Source organism: Palaemon carinicauda, chromosome 21 (genome assembly GCF_036898095.1).
Source record: "Palaemon carinicauda isolate YSFRI2023 chromosome 21, ASM3689809v2, whole genome shotgun sequence".
Lineage (NCBI taxonomy): Eukaryota > Metazoa > Arthropoda > Malacostraca > Decapoda > Palaemonidae > Palaemon > Palaemon carinicauda.
In genome coordinates this window covers 31,718,992-31,741,763 of record NC_090745.1, presented here as the reverse complement: position 1 = coordinate 31,741,763, position 22,772 = coordinate 31,718,992, and the positions used below count along the sequence as shown (strand labels likewise).

Below are 22,772 nucleotides of genomic sequence, written 5' to 3'. Positions count from 1 at the left end.
ACCCATGATTTACGTAAAATACCGTAAAATGATGAATGTAAAAAATCACGATTAAAACACAGTTAATAGCAGAACGCACAGGGCACAACCACACGAAGCCAACGAGAACAGAGGAATGTCCCAAGCCACGCTAATTGAGGGTCCCTCCGAGGTAGAAAAGCTGCCTTCTATCGGCAGAAATAAAAAATACATCCGGCGCTATGAGTACCATCTACGTGTACAGGTATTGTTTACTTCGGGTGTCGAAAAAAAATTCGGGTGTAGAGTAGGAACGTGTTCAAATTTTACTTCGCGTGTCGAAAAATTCGGATACAACCGGTACGACGAAAATTGCTTACTTCGTGTGTCAAAATAAAATTCGGGAGTAGAGTCGAAAAATTGCTCGAATTTTACTTCAGGTGTTGGAAAATTCGAATGTAGATACGTTCGTGTGTAGAGGTTCCACTGTATTGTACAACACATCATGTCCAAAGATCTTGGCAAGGATGAACCTGCCATCTCCACCCCGAGCCTCAAACATATCTATATCTTTCTGTGCTATAAGTGGGGCATTCAGTTAACAAATGCCTCGCAGCCAAGGGTATCAAACAGTCATCGCAATATGGATGGTGTTGACCAGCCAGCAGAAACTTGTATGTCATATGTGTGACCAATGAGGAGACGACATAGGGTCGTCTCCCATCATACCTACAAGGGGATATAACAATCGCAATTTCTCTCATCTTATTTTTGGTTAAACTATCCCAATGCTGTTGCCAATTGTAATAAATAAAATTTTTATTTGCTGGTAAAGAGTCATTACAGAAAATGGGATACATTCTTGGTAGCAACTCCGCTGCAGCAATCTTTGCCAGTGAATCTGCCTCTTCATTTCCAGACACGCCTACGTGTGCCGGAACCCAGCAAAATCGAACTGTTATACCTTTCAGGCCAATTATTAAAAGCCATTCTAAAACTTGAAAACTAAAGGGTTACTTGAATTTAAACTTTCTAAAGCTTGAAGGACACTTCTTGAATCACTATAAATGGTAAAATTGCTCTTCTCTTTCAACGCTATCTTCTCATTAGTGGTTATTATGCCATAGAATTCAGCAGTAAATATGGAAGATATTGGAGAAAGTGCACCTCTGCAGTTGAAAGAACTACTATACACTCCAAATCCAATGCTAGCATCAGATTTGGAGCCATTGGTATATATAAAAGTTGATTCCCTATGTTCTGCAACCTGTTCCATAAAAAGAGACCAAGCTTCTAATTCAGCAAGGTTTTTAAGACCAATAAAATATTTACAAAAAGATATCTATGGTAATTTCCACGGAGGGGTTGATATCTTAAATGAATGCACCTTACCTCTAATTATATCAAGACTGTTTAATAATTTTTTTCACCCAAAAGCCATAGGGTTAATGAGATTTTGGGTGCAACCTAAAGTATGTTGACTGCCTTACAAGGCTTGCAGTCTGAAAGGCTAAAGAGTTAAGGAGTCTTTGCAATCTAAACCAATACCGAATAACAGATGACATTCGGTAATGGTCTGGAGGTAACTCTCCAGCATCATTAAGGAGACTTGGGATAGGCGAGGTTCTAAACACTCCTGTGGACAATCTAATACCTGAATGATGTATTGAATCTAATATCTATAATCGGCTTGTGGTGGCTGAGGAGTATATTTCACGCAAATAATAAATGTTTAAAAAAATTAAGGGATTGAATAATTTTAAAATAGCTTCACGGTCTGCCATCATGATGTATGGGACAATGTTTTGAAAAGATTCAGAGCCTTGAGACATTTAACTTTCAATACCTTTAAGTGAGGATCCCATGTAAGCCAACAATTGCAAATTGATTTTAAAAATTTAGTTCCCCTACTCATGGGATCCGTTGACCTTTATTGTATAAATCCAGGTCTGGATGTACTCTCCGAATACGACAGAAATGGACAATAGTAGTTTTGTTTGTTGAAAACTTAAACCAATTCATATCACCCCACTGAATAATTTTGTCAATTGCAAATTTTATTTTTCTCTCAACCATTGCATTCTAGCTCTATCAAATGATATGGAAAGATCATCCAAAAATAGTGTTGAGAGAATATCTTGAGGATACCCGAATAGTTGCTAGTGCAAATATGGTTACAATCAGCACACTACCCTGGGGAACTCCTCCTTCCTGACATTTCCTCTTTGATAGAGTTTCCCTGACTCTCACTTGAAAAACTCTATGTGAAATAAATCATTGAATAAACTGTGGTAGCTCTCCTCTTAATCCCAATTCATGAATGGTCTTGAGCATACCATATCTCCATGTAGCATCATATGCCTTTTCAAGGTAAAAAAAAAAAAAAAAAAAAAAAAAAAAAAAAAAAAAAAAAAAAAAAAAAAAAAGACTGTTACATGGTGTTGTTTGGAAGTAAAGGCTTCACAAATAGAGGACTCGAGTCGTATCAACACATCAGTTCTTGAGTGCATTTTCCTAAATTTACACTGGATAGGCGATAAAATACCTTTCTTTCCCAGGTACCACATCAGTCTTGCATTGAACATCTCCAAAATCTTACATAAGCAAGATGTCAATGCAATTGGTCGATAGTTTGCTGCTAAACATTTATCCTTACCCAGTTTTAAAAAGGCTAAAACAATGGCTAGTTCCCCAAAACTTGGATATCTATGATCATGCCATATTCTATTATTAATATCTAAAATTAATAACTTTTAATTAACAGATACATGTTTAATCATTGCATATGGAATTCCATCGGGTCCAGGGGCTGTTTTACAAGTGAAAAGGGCAGAATCAAATTCTCTTTCAGTAAAAGGAGAATTGTATGACTCTTCCCTTCCGGTTGCGAAATCTAAAACTTTTTTTCATCAATGGTCCAATACTGGTGACCAGGGCTGCTACACATTTGCATGATACATTTGAGAAATGATCGACCAGAGCATTGCTAACTTCAGTTGCTCCAGTGACATAATGACCATTCACTTTCAACACTGATGGTGGGTTGGGGGTGAATTTGCCTGCTATCTTTTTTACTTTCCTCCACACAGAAGATGGTGGTGTTCTACTGTTACTGGAGGAAACAAAAGACACCCATGACTGACGCCTAGCTTCTTTCATGGCACGACGAAACTGTGCTCTACATTTCTTGTATACAATTAAATACTCATCAGTACGGCGTCTGCGCAACCGTGTATGAGGTCTTCTGTTGGCTCTGTGCAGGGCAGTTAGTTGTCAAGACCACCAGGGGTTTGATTGTCGTTTGAATAACCCTGTTGTTTTTGGAAATGAACTGACTCCTGCTGTATATAGAGTTCTATTCAGTAAGTATATGGCATCATCAATAATTTCAAACTGTTCTTCTTCCCCCTCAATTTCGCTTAGCTCATGAAATTTACCACAGTTCGCCTTGTCAAGATCCCATCGTGGCATTCTCTGTAAAGGTGGACCATTGTTGGTGTTTATAATGATTGGTGCATAATCACTAGTATGCCAATCATCTAATGTCCTCCAATCGAAATAAAGAAGGCAATTAGAGCTTATGATTGATAGGTTAATACATGACAATGTACCTGTCTGGACAGGGTGTGTGAACTCTCCTGTATTAAGGAGTCCCATATCTTCATTTTCCACAATTGATGATATAATATTGTCCTTTGTGTTTGCTAAAACATCACCCCATAAAGTATGCCTACTATTCATATCTCCCAGTAAGAGAAAAGGTTGAGGAAATTGTTGAATCACCTCTACTAAATTATTATACAAAATATTATTATTTGAAGGTAAGTAGAGGGAGCATATTTATATATTTTCTCCTTACATCAATTTGTACAACCACTGCCTGCAAGGGTGTATGGATAGAAAAAGGAATTTGGGGAACATCTCAACGAACTTACATGAGACTTCTGCCATGGCTCCCTGCTCATTGAGCTTGTTGATTATATGGTGTTCAACAGCTAACACATTCTTGAGGAGAAGGGGAGTTAGCATCAAGCTTACTTTCCTGTATGCATACAATTATGGGGAAATGTTCATGAATTAGAAGCTTAAGTTCTACATACTTGGCCCTTAAACCCTGACAATTCCCTTGCAAAATGGAGGAAAAAACTATGGATTATTTCTGGAAGACATCTTGGATGTCTTCCCATTATCAGTTTTTAATCTAACATTATTAACTGTAGGTTTCTTCAGAGATGGTCTTGATATGTTGGGTTTTACATTTCTGGTTTTCTTTGTGTCTTTTTTTATCTATTTCTTGAGGCAGATGGTGGACCTCAAATTGAATTTCTGATTTATTCAATTTATCTTCCGTTTTATTAGAAAAATCAACAGATAAAACATCAAATTTATTTGATGTCATAACTTAAATGTTTCTAATGGAGGGGGGTGAAAGAGATGGAGGTCTCTCTCTTTTACGATTAACAAATGGTGGGATTCTATGTTTTTGCACCTTTCCCACTACCGGGGCATTAGATAAGTTGGTTTCAAGTGGAACCTGCATCAAATCAGGCAAGGGCATGGCCTGACAGAGGTTTGTACTAGTTTTTGTAATGGGGGACGAGGGTTGTACAGAGATGGGCAATGCCTTAGTGTTGATACACCGTGGTAAAGCCTCGGGAGGTAATATGCTTACCTTATCATTCAGCGTTCTATCAGATGGTATATTTCTTTTTCTCGAGATATTGGCAGTACTAGGTGGTTTTGATTTTAATGCCTTAGCATAGCTATTTGATTTATTTCATAGTCTTTTGGCATGTCCTACATGTCTATGTTCTGAATTAGATTTGATGAGGGCAGCTTCTTCCAACTTATACAGCTCGCAGCTCTTGTCTGTGGATTTATGATTCGAGTTGCAATTTAAACACCTAATCCATGGTAAGATTAGGAGCAAATACCACACATTTTCTCATTTTTGCAAACTTTAGACTAGTGTCTAAATTTAAAACAATTGAAGCATTGCAGTGGCTTCTGCTTGGATGGTCTTACTTTAATCATTTCGTTTTCAATAATAATATGGAAAGGTACATCAGCATCCTGGAATGTAAGGATAATCATTGGTGTACCTGGGACTTTGTGAACTTTCCATACATTTAGCGGACACATGGCCAGTATCTCCTTTTCTGTAAATTCATACAAATCTCTATTAAAAACTATTCCCCTTGCATAGCTAAAATTTAGATGGGGTTTGACATCTAACTTGATACAGTATCATCATTAGTTGTTTTAAGGTTAGACAGTATTACAAATTGTGTGGTAGATTTGGCATGGATAAGGAAACTATTTTTTCCAAAACGAGATATATATCCCGGTGCAATAGTTCCTATTTTTTTTTTCTGAATTAATTTGCATATTTTGAAATACTTCCCTGTAACCCCCTTTGATTCAGCTACAAGCCACATTGGTGGTTTTGGCTTTCTCTGGGAAGGCATTACTAAATCACTGCCTTTTTCCAGCCAGTCGGCAGGCCTACATACATCCAAATCCTGTGGTACCTTATCGCAGAGAGCAGCCATGACATTCAAGTTAATAATTTTAATATTATTCATGTCACTTATTACTCTAAATGCTTCGTCATATCTACTGTAAGATATCCATGAATCCCATTTTTCATCTTCAAGTTTCATCCTTATTTCTTTTATACATCCATAGCACTCAAATGCTTTATAGAGATTATCATAGTTGGTCTTTATTGGAAATTGGGTAACATGAAGGATTCGAAGCTGCCTCGTGTTACTCAGATTACTTGATTTTTTAATACTAGTACAAAGGTCCATTCCAGTTCCGAGGTCATCCTTATCAAATTAGCTGAGGTCGTCAACAGTACCGGGGGAGAGTCAGCGTATCCAGGGTATGGGGGTCTGTGTTTTGAGAAGTCCATAAGATTGATTGATTGATTTGAAAGAAAAGTTTGAATACTAAGGCATCACACGTCAGAGAGGAAATTTGCACTCACCACTATCGGCACAATGAGAGTATACTTCCTAGACAGTCCACGCCATACCCTACCCGAAGGATAGCATCAAAACAGATATAAAGGCACAGGTGTAAGCTAAACCCGCCTGTTAGGACTTAGACCAAGAAATTATGGAATCATCCTCCCCATATCTGTAATGACGGGCATCCGGCCAAAAGCCGAGAGTCCTACCCCTAGCATTGGATCCCCCTGGATTCCGAAGACCCATCACTTGAAAATAGTTCCACCAAAAAGGTCCAAACCATCGTCGGGATGGCTGAGATCATCCAATACTCTCACATAAAGGTTTGAGCACAAATACCTCCCAACTGTGACATCTCCTCCCATTCATCAAAGCAGGCAGCAATATCGGAAGTAGAAACATCCACGCCAGTGGCAATAACAGATGTAAAATCATCCATGCCATTGAATAAAAAAAGACATACATATATATGTGTAATAGTCAGATATTACATGTTTAAAACACATGACGTAATACGTCATTGTGGAAGAAGAAGCTAGCGGGAGATTTGCTGTAGTCAGACAAGATCATAACAGGATGCATTTTGCAGGTCTCAGCAATGTAACATTTTTATGAAGCATAAACACAATTGCATACCGTGTGAAAGAGTTGTGTCACCACCGGATGCAGGTGTCTTCCTAGACTAATGTAAAGTTTACATATTGTGTTTAAATGCTGAGATAACTAAATATACGATATCTGTGATATCGATATTTTAGGCAGTTCTTATCTATACTTCACCTGGAATGGTCATCCGACCAAACCAGCTATACTCCTGTGATGGAGATGTTAACACTGTTGTTTTTAGAGAATAAATCATTTTAAAGTTAACATGATTGACTTTATTTCAAGACTCAACATCTCAAACAACACATACTCAATGTGTGTTAATAACAGTAGCACACTAATAAATGGTGACAGCGATAAAACTCTAAGAATCAGAGATAGATCTTCAAGAAATCAACAATAAAACTCTAATAATTAGAGAAAGATCTTCAAAAAATCAACAATAAAGCTGTAAAAACCAGAGAAAGATCTTCAAGAAATCAACAGTAATGAATCTACAATTTTGACTAAGTATCATAGTCCATCAAAGAAGCAAACATTTAATGAATGTTATACATACAAACTGATGAACTGGATCTTCAATCAACATCCTAGGAAACCCAAGGACTGACGTTCAACGCTTACAAAACATATCCAGGAAGCACTACATTCAACGGAAATAGGACCGAAACATTTACACAAACATCAAGAGAGAGAGAGGATATGACGACATCACACAAAACCATATAAAGCTAAGTACAATTTTCTTATTCATTTCAGTTTGGGCAGTGAAGTGTAGTTATCAGGAGTCGTTAGTCGATTATTACCGGGGTGAGTGGTTTGCTAATCTTTTATTTTACTTTCATTAAAGGAAACTGTGTTCAACTCCGAATTCTCATCTAGAATTTTTTTCTCTCTTTGTGCTAATTCCGTTTTCTTTCAGAAATTCTCGGGAAATATCATTGTGTTTCGTTTCTTTCAGAAATTCTCGGGAAATGTCTTGGGATTAGTAGCATTGTTTTGGGGAATTTTGTTATAATCTTTATCATTAGGTGCTTATGCGTTTACACAGCGGACGTCCGTATTCATATAGATATTTTGATAGAATTGCAAGGGGTCGAAGAGATAGGAAAAGAAATACAGTAGTCATGACGCCCCCTGTGAGCCCCATCCCTGGACCTAGTGGCGTAGGACAGATTAATCCTCTCCCGACTGTGACGCTTGTAAATGCCAGGTCTGCAATCCTTCCTTTTCAGGGTCGGGTTAATGGGTTCTTGCCTCAAAATGTGGAGTCATGGATTTCATCCCTCGATGCCCATTTAAATGCCAAACAAATCGTAGACCCTTTTGTACAATTACAAGAAGTTAAAAGTTTTATAGATTTTTCCAAGGGGGATGCGAGTGCGTATTTAAGAGGTATTTCATTTCAAGAAGCAGTTACCTGGGATGATTTCAAAGTTAGGTTACGCGCGGTCTATGGGGGTGAAGAAGCCTTGGATGTAGTATTAACGTTAAGAAATACACTTAATCAAGCCACTATGACTCGGCTTAATGTTATTGAGAGAGCAGCTCTCATAGCTGATAGGCTTAATGAATATCAAGATATTTTAGGTAATTCCACTTGGGTTACTAGAGATAACATCTCCGTGAAAGATTTTTTACGATTAATGTATTTAACTTGCATGACACTTATGTTGCTTGAAGCTCTAGTGCGGTGTTTTGATAAAAAGTTAACGCCTGCAAGTACGGAATTGGATGTATATAAACAGATAAAGAAACACATGTCTAAGTGTCCTGACCTTGATCCCGTGTTAACTCAAGTTTTTGCAAAAAATGAAACAAAGCCACAACAAGTAAATGTAGTTAATAATAGTCAAGTTGCGGGAATGACGTGTTATAATTGCAAATGTCAAGGTCACTTGATCGCGGACTGCAGAACGAAATTCTGTTCGATACATAATAGTTCGACTCATTCATATAGTCAGTGCTACTCGCGTAAGACACAACAGAATCCTAGAAATACACAGTCAATTCCACAGTCAGTTCCATATGGAAATAAAAAGAAAAATCCTCATTTTAATAATAAGAAGAAACAGCCAAACGTCGATGAAGTTCAGAATCCGAAACAAACAAACACTTCTTCGAATCACGCTGAGCCTGGGTCGTCAAACCAGACCTCGCAAGGTCAGACTAATTTTCAGAATGTGCAGAGCAAAGCAAATACCACATAATTAACTCCAGTGGGGAAGAGAGTAATGTTGGGTCAAGGTCATTCATGTCAACATCAGAAGTATTGAATAATCAATTTAATGTTTTATCAGATCATTGTGAGGCAATAGATTTTCCTATGAAACACACGGCCGAATTAAGTAAAACAGTGCATGCTCCCGTAGATTTGCAACAAATTCATACAATAATAAGCCAAAATGAGTTACGACCAACATTATATGCTGTAAATTTAGAACACAAATCCTTTACGTTATTTTTTGACTCTGGTAGTCCACGTAATATCATGGATTTGAGGACACATCATTTGTTGTTTTCGAACTTTCCGATAGAAAAATCCGGAGTGAGACTCTCGGGTATAGGAAATAATGAATTAAATGTCATAGGCATAACTCATGTACAGTTCAAGGTCGGTAAGCGCACGTTTGCCGATACATTTGTTGTTGTACAAAACATTATGTATCCAGCTGTAATTATAGGATACCCATCTATGGGAAATCAAAACATTATCTTAGCCCCTGCCAAGCACGGCGTGTATATCAAAGGAAAATTCTATAAGTCTTCTAATACCTTAAAATCAGTTTTGGATAAAAAGGAGACGACAAATGTAACCGTAACGTACGTTGAAGAACCAATAACTTGTCTCACTAATAAAGAAATAATATATGCGACCCAGCAGAATTCTCGTTCACCCGTAATATCATCTTGCACGCAATCTATCGAGCCAAACGTACCTTCGAATTTAATAGTGCAAATAAAGAAAACATTACCGGGATCTGAAATATTAATCCTTTCTGACACTTTGAAAACTAACGGATTGTCTGTCACACAAGCTATTCATACAGTAGGCTCACATCAACAATGTAATATTGAAGTCTGTAATCATTTAAATAACACTTTAGTAATTCACAAAAATCAACATATCTTGAATGTAGAAGTTTATAAACATCGTATTCTTACCGTTGCTGAAATCAATCACGCTCAATCATTTGAGGATGAATCCCTTTTGCAATCTATTAAGAATAAAATCAATAAAGACATTCAAGACGAAGAAATTCAGCAGAAAAATTTTGGACTTTTAACTAAATATCATGATTTTTTTCCACTACGGATGGATCCTTAGGAAAAACAGATGTGATCGAGCATCAAATAAGGTTAAAGGACAAGCAGAAAATTATCTATGTACCCTCGTACAGACTCCCTATGAAATTCCAGAATGAAATAAATGATGAAGTAGGTAAAATGCTAGAAGAAGGAGTCATTAGGAAATCAAACAGCCCTTATAATTTTCCATTAACCCTTTTACCCCCAAAGGACGTACTGGTACGTTTCACAAAAGTTATCCCTTTACCACCATGGACGTACCGGTACGTCCTTGCAAAAAAATGCTATGAAAATTAGTTTTTTATATTTTTCGATAATTTTTTGAGAAAATTCAGGCATTTTCCAAGAGAATGACACCAACCTGACCTCTCTATGACAAAAATTAAGGCTGTTAGAGCAATTTAAAAAAAATATACTGCAAAATGTGCTGGGAAAAAAATAACCCCCTGGGGGTTAAGGGTTGGAAATTTCCAAATACCCCGGGGGTAAAAGGGTTAATAGTTGTACCGAAAAAAGATCAAACATGGCGTATCTGCGTAGACTTTCGTCGTCTAAACGAGGAAACGATCCCTGATCGATTCCCAGTGCCATGTACTGACGATATTTTGTCTTTGTTAGGTCAGAATAAATATTTTACCAGTTTGGACTTACTTAAAGGCTTTCACCAGATATCATTAGAAGAAGATAGTATCCCATACACAGCCTTCAGCACAGCCAGGGGACATTATGAATTTTTACGGATGCCTTTTGGTTTACGTTGTGCTCCCATAACATTTACAAGAATGATTAACATAGTGTTTGGAGACTTGCTAGGGGATATATTGCATGCCTATATGGACGACCTTGTAATCTTTTCCAACACCTTAGAAGAACATCTACGTAAGTTAGAACTAGTACTACAGAGATTAAGACAACATAACTTAAGGGTAAAGATTAGTAAGTGTGAATTTTTCAAAACAGAATTAATATATTTGGGTTTCATGGTGTCAAGCCAAGGTCTTAAAGTAGTCCATGATAAGGTGTCGGCTATTCGTAATTTTCCCATACCTACTAATGTCAAGGGAATACAGCAATTTCTGGGTTGTAGTGGATATTACAGGCGTTTTATACGCAACTATTCAATAATAGCCGCTCCCTTAACTGATCTTACGAAGAAGGGTGTAGATTTCATATGGTCTGAGCAGCATCAACAGGCGTTTAATACCCTGAAAGATGAACTGTGTAGTTCTCCTATCTTAAAATTTCCTGACTTCGGTAAGGAATTCTTCATTGCAACAGACGCCTCAGACTTTGGAGTAGGAGGGGTATTGCTTCAGCAATATGATAAACAATTTTTCCCGATAGCTTTTTATTCTCGAAAACTGAGAACTTCCGAAAGTAAGTATGCAGTAATAGACTAGTGCATTTTAAGTTCATAATATACGGCTATCCCGTTAAGGTTCTTACTGACCATAAACCACTAACCGAGTTCTTTAAAGGCTTCAACCACAGCCCCAAACGAACTCGGTGGCATTTGATCATTCAAGACTTTGGCGCGAGAATCGGGTATTTACCAGGGAAAGCAAATATCATTGCGGATGCATTATCACGCAACCCCGTGTCATCTTGTACGGAGCCTTTAGCTGAATTAATAGATATATCAACATCCATGCCTATTGTTAAAATGATATCTGAACAAGAAGATTTAGGCTGGAGCGCTGAATTATTACAGACTGAGCAAAGAAAAGATCAGAAATTAGAAACAATTATAAATGCTTTGAAAGGCAATCATAAGGAAAAGGGATATATAAAGTATAAGCAGCAGAATTATATAATCAAAGATAATATTCTGTGTAGGACCGTGACAAGGAAAACCCGCAATACACCACATGTAACTAACGACCAGGTAGTGGTACCAATCTCACTTATTTCCACTGTCCTGAATTGGTTGCAGGCAAATCCATTACATGGACACCCGGGGTTCTCATTAATGCCACAGAAAGCCAAATCATTGTTTTATTGGCATACAATGCTTACAGATATAAAAAAACACATAGCTAATTGTCGCACATGTCAGGAAAACAAAGGGCATACGAAAACACCTGTCAGCCTAGGGGCTTATCCCGTGCCCAATCAACCCTTTGAAAGAATACATTTAGATTTGTTAACAGGATTTTACGAGTCAGACAGAGGAAATAAGCACCTCTTAGTAATTGTAGATGCTTTAACTCGATATACAGAACTAATAGCGCTTAAAAATAAAACTGCGATTGAATGCGCTAGGAAGTTTTACGAGTGTTACATTTGTAAACATGGAATTCCACACATGATAATCTCAGACTCGGGTGGTGAATTTAATAATCACTTTCTTACCTCATTGTGTGAATTCCTTAGCATAAAGAAAATAAATACCATGATATATCACTCAGAGTCAAATGGGCTAGTGGAAAGAGCAAATAGGAAGGTTTTAAATATATTAAGAGTAACACTAGGGGGATCAGACCCCAACTTTGGATATTGCAATACCTGCGGTACTGAGTACTCTGAATCATTCATATCATATATCAATTAAAATGTCACCGCATGAAGCATTGTATGGTACCCCAGTTAGAACGCCTTTCCATGTATTAACGCCTACAACTAATCTATCAAATCCTTTAAAAGAATGTATAAATGCAAGCAAAAGTCGTTTTGATATCCTTCGAAAGAATTTAGAAGAATCACAAATCATAATGAAAAGGAATCATGATAAAATAGCGAAGCCAACTAAAACATATACCGTGGGTGATAATGTATACATACAGGTAAATGTATGTAAAGGACTCAATTATAAACTATCACCTAAGTTTGAAGGCCCATTTAACATTTTGGAAACATTAACGGCCAATAGGTTTAGAGTTCAAAACGTATCCCAACCCACTGATGAGAGAATCGTACCATTGGCTCACATAAGAAATTAAAAAAAAAAAAGAGAGGGAAAGAAGTGAGGGAAAGATTTTTATTTGTATGTTAAAAGTTTTCTTCTTAATACAGGAGTAATTACATATATTTTTTCTCGTTACAGGTTTCCAAGATGAATTTTTTGTTGTTGGGAGTGATATTGTTCGCTCAGACATTTTTCTCGTGTGGGATGAGCTCTAAAACTAAAAGTATAGATTTTAAATATGGCACTATAGTTGAAAGACAAGAAGACGTTTTTATTACATCTAGTAACGTAGTTGTAGAAGTGCATAAGCAAGCAATTTTTCTTCCAGAGAATGATGTCACTAGCTTAAAAAGTGCCATTTCAAGGTTTGCTGTCTCATTAGATGAGTTACATAGAAGACATTTTCATTTGACTACAGAGAGTTCGCTTGGATCGACACTAAAAGTTGCAGAGATGCTATCTGATGACTTGCAAAATAAGACTTACGAGACAGAATCTTTGGCTCGTGACCTTTTGATGTGGACTGTAGGACACGAAAACAAAGAGAGACGTAATCCGTTTATTTTTGCTACACTAAACATCTTTGGGTCTGTTGCAAGTTTAGGTTTAGGAATTTCCAATCTTCTTAAGATTAGTAATCAAAATAAGAAAATTGAGTTCTTGGATCATGAAGATGAATTGATTATGTCAGAACTAAGGAATCAGTTAGCTTCAATCAATCAAATTATGGATTTAGTAAATGAACATTCAAGTAATATCAGTCAGATTATGGAAGTACAGGATTTGTTGGCAACGTTAACGTATTATGATTCAAAAATAGATCACATACATAACAGAATTGCACATTTCATTGAGAAATCAAAAGATTATGTAGAAGCAATCACGTTAGCAACTAAAGGTGTACTGTCGCCCCATTTGTTGCCTATAAAATACTTAAAAGTTAGTTCTGGAGAACGGACGGGAGAAACTGGGCTATATTCCTTTGTTAGACGCACGTAGGTTAGAATTTTATTACAGCCTAATTACAGTAAGCTTTGAAAATAACAAGATTATGATTACAATTCCCTTTGATTCTTCGGATGCTTGGCAATCTTACAGGATATCACCATTTCCAACTTTCATGACGAATCACTCAAATCCAGTAATATCCAGTTTGACAGGACACGTATTGATTTCCCCAGACAAGGAAACATATACGGTCATTAAAGACTTAAATCAATTAACTCACTGTTCAGACGCAATGGATAGAAAAATATGTACACCTGACTCATTTGAATTCCATAAAAACTTAATGGATTCATGCGAGTTAGGTATAGTGCTAGACGGTGCTCTCTCCCATACAAGTGAAAATTGTCTGGATAAGCTTTATCCCTTTGACAATAATGAGTTCAATTGCAGACTGAACAACGGCTCGTGGATACGATACGACAAGGACGGCTTCAATGTATCATGCCCGGACGGATCCACGTCCTATTCCAAAATCTTCGTTGCAGCAGATGGTTGTATCGGGACATCCCCTAATTCCATGGTGAGAGGAATCAGGACCATCATCAGAGAACGAGCCTACTTCGCGAACTTCACGTAGTCGACTACAATGCCATCACTACCTCTCCCATACAACAAACAGGTAGCCAAGCGGTTGATGAAATTGACCGAGATGGACCACCTGTCACCGACTTATAAAGAATTTCTTCACCCCATACTACTAGCAGGAACAGTTGTGACGGTGATGATATTTATCGCCGTTAACATCCTTGTTTGGCGTAGGTTAAGGAACAGTTTGCAGCTCAAACGGAACGTTTTGCCATGTCCAGACAAAACTCCTTATTTAATTCAATTTAAAGCCGTTTGAAAGTGGCCACTTCATTCGCTAAAAGGAGTAAAATTGTCTTGGAACGCGTTGTGTACGAAAAGCAGTTAGTACGCTAGTAATATGTAATTGAAGAGACTATGGAACATTTGCATATTTAAAAATACATTTAAAAAACATTTAAAAAATGAATCATTTTTTCTCTCGGTATCTAATAAAATATATAAGCCATTGGAATGTTAAAGGAAAAGAGAAAAAAAAAATAAAAAAACAGAATCTACGGGCATCTAATAAAATATATAAGCCGTGGTACGTGTACGTACCAGGAATTCGTGTTTGTGCACTAAAATTGAATCTTTACCAAGGTAACAAATATTTTTATTAATTACCGTATTATGTTAATCTATGTTTCTGACAAAGGTAACGATTATTCTTTAACACGTTACCGAATCATATGTATATCAGTATTTTTTTTGGTACCATATAATCATTTGCTAGCAATGTACCATATCTGTGATCTGTGTTTATCATGCATTTTTTTCTTTGCTTTAGTAATATCTTTTCATATGCATTATTGTTATTGTTTTTTTTTTTAATATGCCTATTTGAACATTCGTCCTTATTTGCTTATGGCTAAAGTTAAACAAAGAATAATACATATATCCAGTCACACTCCTAGTAAACATATTTTGGCGTGTTGTTAAATTTAAAAAAAGAAAAATTGAGATAGCTGGCCGAGCTGATGTAATAGTCAGATATTACATGTTTAAAACACATGACGTAATACGTCATTGTGGAAGATGAAGCTAGCGTGAGATTTGCTGTAGTCAGACAAGATCATAACAGGATGCATTTTGCAGGTCTCAGCAATGTAACATTTTTATGAAGCATAAACACAATTGCATACCGTGTGAAAGAGTTGTGTCGCCACCGGATACAGGTGTCTTCCTAGACTAATGTAAAGTTTACATATTGTGTTTAAATGCTGAGATAACTAAATAAACGATATCTGCGATATCGATATTTTAGGCAGTTCTTATCTATACTTCACCTGGAATGGTCATCTGACCAAACCAGCTATACTCCTGTGATGGAGATGTTAACACTGTTGTTTTTAGAGAATAAATCATTTTAAAGTTAACATGATTGACTTTATTTCAAGACTCAACATCTCAAACAACACATACTCAATGTGTGTTAATAACAGTAGCACACTAATAAATGGTGGCAGCGATAAAACTCTAAGAATCAGAGATAGATCTTCAAGAAATCAACAATAAAACTCTAATAATTAGAGAAAGATCTTCAAAAAATCAACAATAAAGCTGTAAAAACCAGAGAAAGATCTTCAAGAAATCAACAGTAATGAATCTACAATTTTGACTAAGTATCATAGTCCATCAAAGAAGCAAACATTTAATGAATGTTATACATACAAACTGATGAACTGGATCTTCAATCAACATCCTAGGAAACCCAAGGACTGACGTTCAACGCTTACAAAACATATCCAGGAAGCACTACATTCAACGGAAATTGGACCGAAACATTCACACAAACATCAAGAGAGAGAGAGGATATGACGACATCACACAAAACCATATAAAGCTAAGTACAATTTTCTTATTCATTTCAGTTTGGGCAGTGAAGTGTAGTTATCACGAGTCGTTAGTCGATTATTACCGGGGTGAGTGGTTTGCTAATCTTTTATTTTACTTTCATTAAAGGAAACTGTGTTCAACTCCGAATTCTCATCTAGAATTTTTTTCTCTCTTTGTGCTAATTCCGTTTTCTTTCAGAAATTCTCGGGAAATATCTTTGTGTTTCGTTTCTTTCAGAAATTCTCGGGAAATGTCTTGGGATTAGTAGCATTGTTTTGGGGAATTTTGTTATAATCTTTATCATTAGGTGCTTATGCGTTTACACAGCGGACGTCCGTATTCATATAGATATTTTGATAGAATTGCAAGGGGTCGAAGAGATAGGAAAAGAAATACAGTAGTCATGACGCCCCCTGTGAGCCCCATCCCTGGACCTAGTGGCGTAGGACAGATTAATCCTCTCCCGACTGTGACGCTTGTAAATGCCAGGTCTGCAATCCTTCCTTTTCAGGGTCGGGTTAATGGGTTCTTGCCTCAAAATGTGGAGTCATGGATTTCATCCCTCGATGCCCATTTAAATGCCAAACAAATCGTAGACCCTTTTGTACAATTACAAGAAGTTAAAAGTTTTATAGATTTTTCCAAGGGGGATGCGAGTGCGTATTTAAGAGGTATTTCATTTCAAGAAGCAGTTACCTGGGATGATTTCAAAGTTAGGTTACGCGCGGTCTATGGGGGTGAAGAAGCCTTGGATGTAGTATTAACGTTAAGAAATACACTTAATCAAGCCACTATGACTCGGCTTAATGTTATTGAGAGAGCAGCTCTCATAGCTGATAGGCTTAATGAATATCAAGATATTTTAGGTAATTCCACTTGGGTTACTAGAGATAACATCTCCGTGAAAGATTTTTTACGATTAATGTATTTAACTTGCATGACACTTATGTTGCTTGAAGCTCTAGTGCGGTGTTTTGATAAAAAGTTAACGCCTGCAAGTACGGAATTGGATGTATATAAACAGATAAAGAAACACATGTCTAAGTGTCCTGACCTTGATCCCGTGTTAACTCAAGTTTTTGCAAAAAATGAAACAAAGCCACAACAAGTAAATGTAGTTAATAATAGTCAAGTTGCGGGAATGACGTGTTATAATTGCAAACGTCAAGGTCACTTGATCGCGGACTGCAGAACGAAATTCTGTTCGATACATAATAGTTCGACTCATTCATATAGTCAGTGCTACTCGCGTAAGACACAACAGAATCCTAGAAATACACAGTCAATTCCACAGTCAGTTCCATATGGAAATAAAAAGAAAAATCCTCATTTTAATAATAAGAAGAAACAGCCAAACGTCGATGTAGTTCAGAATCCGAAACAAACAAACACTTCTTCGAATCATGCTGAGCCTGGGTCGTCAAACCAGACCTCGCAAGGTCAGACTAATTTTCAGAATGTGCAGAGCAAAGCAAATACCACATAATTAACTCCAGTGGGGAAGAGAGTAATGTTGGGTCAAGGTCATTCATGTCAACATCAGTAGTATTGAATAATCAATTTAATGTTTTATCAGATCATTGTGAGGCAATAGATTTTCCTATGAAACACACGGCCGAATTAAGTAAAACAGTGCATGCTCCCGTAGATTTGCAACAAATTCATACAATAATAAGCCAAAATGAGTTACGACCAACATTATATGCTGTAAATTTAGAACACAAATCCTTTACGTTATTTTTTGACTCTGGTAGTCCACGTAATATCATGGATTTGAGGACACATCATTTGTTGTTTTCGAACTTTCCGATAGAAAAATCCGGAGTGAGACTCTCGGGTATAGGAAATAATGAATTAAATGTCATAGGCATAACTCATGTACAGTTCAAGGTCGGTAAGCGCACGTTTGCCGATACATTTGTTGTTGTACAAAACATTATGTATCCAGCTGTAATTATAGGATACCCATCTATGGGAAATCAAAACATTATCTTAGCCCCTGCCAAGCACGGCGTGTATATCAAAGGAAAATTCTATAAGTCTTCTAATACCTTAAAATCAGTTTTGGATAAAAAGGAGACGACAAATGTAACCGTAACGTACGTTGAAGAACCAATAACTTGTCTCACTAATAAAGAAATAATATACGCGACCCAGCAGAATTCTCGTTCACCCGTAATATCATCTTGCACGCAATCTATCGAGCCAAACGTACCTTCGAATTTAATAGTGCAAATAAAGAAAACATTACCGGGATCTGAAATATTAATCCTTTCTGACACTTTGAAAACTAACGGATTGTCTGTCACACAAGCTATTCATACAGTAGGCTCACATCAACAATGTAATATTGAAGTCTGTAATCATTTAAATAACACTTTAGTAATTCACAAAAATCAACATATCTTGAATGTAGAAGTTTATAAACATCTTATTCTTACCGTTGCTGAAATCAATCACGCTTAATCATTTGAGGATGAATCCCTTTTGCAATCTATTAAGAATAAAATCAATAAAGACATTCAAGACGAAGAAATTCAGCAGAAAATTTTTGGACTTTTAACTAAATATCATGATGTTTTTTCCACTACGGATGGATCCTTAGGAAAAACAGATGTGATCGAGTATCAAATAAGGTTAAAGGACAAGCAGAAAATTATCTATGTACCCTCGTACAGACTCCCTATGAAATTCCAGAATGAAATAAATGATGAAGTAGGTAAAATGCTAAAAGAAGGAGTCATTAGGAAATCAAACAGCCCTTATAATTTTCCATTAATAGTTGTACCGAAAAAAGATCGAACATGGCGTATCTGCGTAGACTTTCGTCGTCTAAACGAGGAAACGATCCCTGATCGATTCCCAGTGCCATGTACTGACGATATTTTGTCTTTGTTAGGTCAGAATAAATATTTTACCAGTTTGGACTTACTTAAAGGCTTTCACCAGATATCATTAGAAGAAGATAGTATCCCATACACAGCCTTCAGCACAGCCAGGGGACATTATGAATTTTTACGGATGCCTTTTGGTTTACGTTGTGCTCCCATAACATTTACAAGAATGATTAACATAGTGTTTGGAGACTTGCTAGGGGATATATTGCATGCCTATATGGACGACCTTGTAATCTTTTCCAACACCTTAGAAGAACATCTACGTAAGTTAGAACTAGTACTACAGAGATTAAGACAACATAACTTAAGGGTAAAGATTAGTAAGTGTGAATTTTTCAAAACAGAATTAATATATTTGGGTTTCATGGTGTCAAGCCAAGGTCTTAAAGTAGTCCATGATAAGGTGTCGGCTATTCGTAATTTTCCCATACCTACTAATGTCAAGGGAATACAGCAATTTCTGGGTTGTAGTGGATATTACAGGCGTTTTATACGCAACTATTCAATAATAGCCGCTCCCTTAACTGATCTTACGAAGAAGGGTGTAGATTTCATATGGTCTGAGCAGCATCAACAGGCGTTTAATACCCTGAAAGATGAACTGTGTAGTTCTCCTATCATAAAATTTCCTGACTTCGGTAAGGAATTCTTCATTGCAACAGACGCCTCAGACTTTGGAGTAGGAGGGGTATTGCTTCAGCAATATGATAAACAATTTTTCCCGATAGCTTTTTATTCTCGAAAACTGAGAACTTCCGAAAGTAAGTATGCAGTAATAGACTAGTGCATTTTAAGTTCATAATATACGGCTATCCCGTTAAGGTTCTTACTGACCATAAACCACTAACCGAGTTCTTTAAAGGCTTCAACCACAGCCCCAAACGAACTCGGTGGCATTTGATCATTCAAGACTTTGGCGCGAGAATCGGGTATTTACCAGGGAAAGCAAATATCATTGCGGATGCATTATCACGCAACCCCGTGTCATCTTGTACGGAGCCTTTAGCTGAATTAATAGATATATCAACATCCATGCCTATTGTTAAAATGATATCTGAACAAGAAGATTTAGGCTGGAGCGCTGAATTATTACAGACTGAGCAAAGAAAAGATCAGAAATTAGAAACAATTATAAATGCTTTGAAAGGCAATCATAAGGAAAAGGGATATATAAAGTATAAGCAGCAGAATTATATAATCAAAGATAATATTCTGTGTAGGACCGTGACAAGGAAAACCCGCAATACACCACATGTAACTAACGACCAGGTAGTGGTACCAATCTCACTTATTTCCACTGTCCTGAATTGGTTGCAGGCAAATCCATTACATGGACACCCGGGGTTCTCATTAATGCCACAGAAAGCCAAATCATTGTTTTATTGGCATACAATGCTTACAGATATAAAAAAAACACATAGCTAATTGTCGCACATGTCAGGAAAACAAAGGGCATACGAAAACACCTGTCAGCCTAGGGGCTTATCCCGTGCCCAATCAACCCTTTGAAAGAATACATTTAGATTTGTTAACAGGATTTTACGAGTCAGACAGAGGAAATAAGCACCTCTTAGTAATTGTAGATGCTTTAACTCGATATACAGAACTAATAGCGCTTAAAAATAAAACTGCGATTGAATGCGCTAGGAAGTTTTACGAGTGTTACATTTGTAAACATGGAATTCCACACATGATAATCTCAGACTCGGGCGGTGAATTTAATAATCACTTTCTTACCTCATTGTGTGAATTCCTTAGCATAAAGAAAATAAATACCATGATATATCACTCAGAGTCGAATGGGCTAGTGGAAAGAGCAAATAGGAAGGTTTTAAATATATTAAGAGTAACACTAGGGGGATCAGACCCCAACTTTGGATATTGCAATACCTGCGGTACTGAGTACTCTGAATCATTCATATCATATATCAATTAAAATGTCACCGCATGAAGCATTGTATGGTACCCCAGTTAGAACGCCTTTCCATGTATTAACGCCTACAACTAATCTATCAAATCCTTTAAAAGAATGTATAAATGCAAGCAAAAGTCGTTTTGATATCCTTCGAAAGAATTTAGAAGAATCACAAATCATAATGAAAAGGAATCATGATAAAATAGCGAAGCCAACTAAAACATATACCGTGGGTGATAATGTATACATACAGGTAAATGTATGTAAAGGACTCAATTATAAACTATCACCTAAGTTTGAAGGCCCATTTAACATTTTGGAAACATTAACGGCCAATAGGTTTAGAGTTCAAAACGTATCCCAACCCACTGATGAGAGAATCGTACCATTGGCTCACATAAGAAATTAAAAAAAAAAAAGAGAGGGAAAGAAGTGAGGGAAAGATTTTTATTTGTATGTTAAAAGTTTTCTTCTTAATACAGGAGTAATTACATATATTTTTTCTCGTTACAGGTTTCCAAGATGAATTTTTTGTTGTTGGGAGTGATATTGTTCGCTCAGACATTTTTCTCGTGTGGGATGAGCTCTAAAACTAAAAGTATAGATTTTAAATATGGCACTATAGTTGAAAGACAAGAAGACGTTTTTATTACATCTAGTAACGTAGTTGTAGAAGTGCATAAGCAAGCAATTTTTCTTCCAGAGAATGATGTCACTAGCTTAAAAAGTGCCATTTCAAGGTTTGCTGTCTCATTAGATGAGTTACATAGAAGACATTTTCATTTGACTACAGAGAGTTCGCTTGGATCGACACTAAAAGTTGCAGAGATGCTATCTGATGACTTGCAAAATAAGACTTACGAGACAGAATCTTTGGCTCGTGACCTTTTGATGTGGACTGTAGGACACGAAAACAAAGAGAGACGTAATCCGTTTATTTTTGCTACACTAAACATCTTTGGGTCTGTTGAAAGTTTAGGTTTAGGAATTTCCAATCTTCTTAAGATTAGTAATCAAAATAAGAAAATTGAGTTCTTGGATCATGAAGATGAATTGATTATGTCAGAACTAAGGAATCAGTTAGCTTCAATCAATCAAATTATGGATTTAGTAAATGAACATTCAAGTAATATCAGTCAGATTATGGAAGTACAGGATTTGTTGGCAACGTTAACGTATTATGATTCAAAAATAGATCACATACATAACAGAATTGCACATTTCATTGAGAAATCAAAAGATTATGTAGAAGCAATCACGTTAGCAACTAAAGGTGTACTGTCGCCCCATTTGTTGCCTATAAAATACTTAAAAGTTAGTTCTGGAGAACGGACGGGAGAAACTGGGCTATATTCCTTTGTTAGACGCACGTAGGTTAGAATTTTATTACAGCCTAATTACAGTAAGCTTTGAAAATAACAAGATTATGATTACAATTCCCTTTGATTCTTCGGATGCCTGGCAATCTTACAGGATATCACCATTTCCAACTTTCATGACGAATCACTCAAATCCAGTAATATCCAGTTTGACAGGACACGTATTGATTTCCCCAGACAAGGAAACATATACGGTCATTAAAGACTTGAATCAATTAACTCACTGTTCAGACGCAATGGATAGAAAAATATGTACACCTGACTCATTTGAATTCCATAAAAACTTAATGGATTCATGCGAGTTAGGTATAGTGCTAGACGGTGCTCTCTCCCATACAAGTGAAAATTGTCTGGATAAGCTTTATCCCTTTGACAATAATGAGTTCAATTGCAGACTGAACAACGGCTCGTGGATAC

The 22,772-nt window shown here is 36.7% G+C and overlaps 1 protein-coding gene across 1 annotated transcript in view; it reads right to left on the bottom strand.

Moving 5' to 3' along the window:
* Acsf3 (Acyl-CoA synthetase family member 3) overlaps positions 1 to 22,772 on the bottom strand; it is a 242,146-nt gene that overhangs the window by 48,027 nt on the left and 171,347 nt on the right. The gene's annotated exons all lie outside the window — the stretch shown is intronic.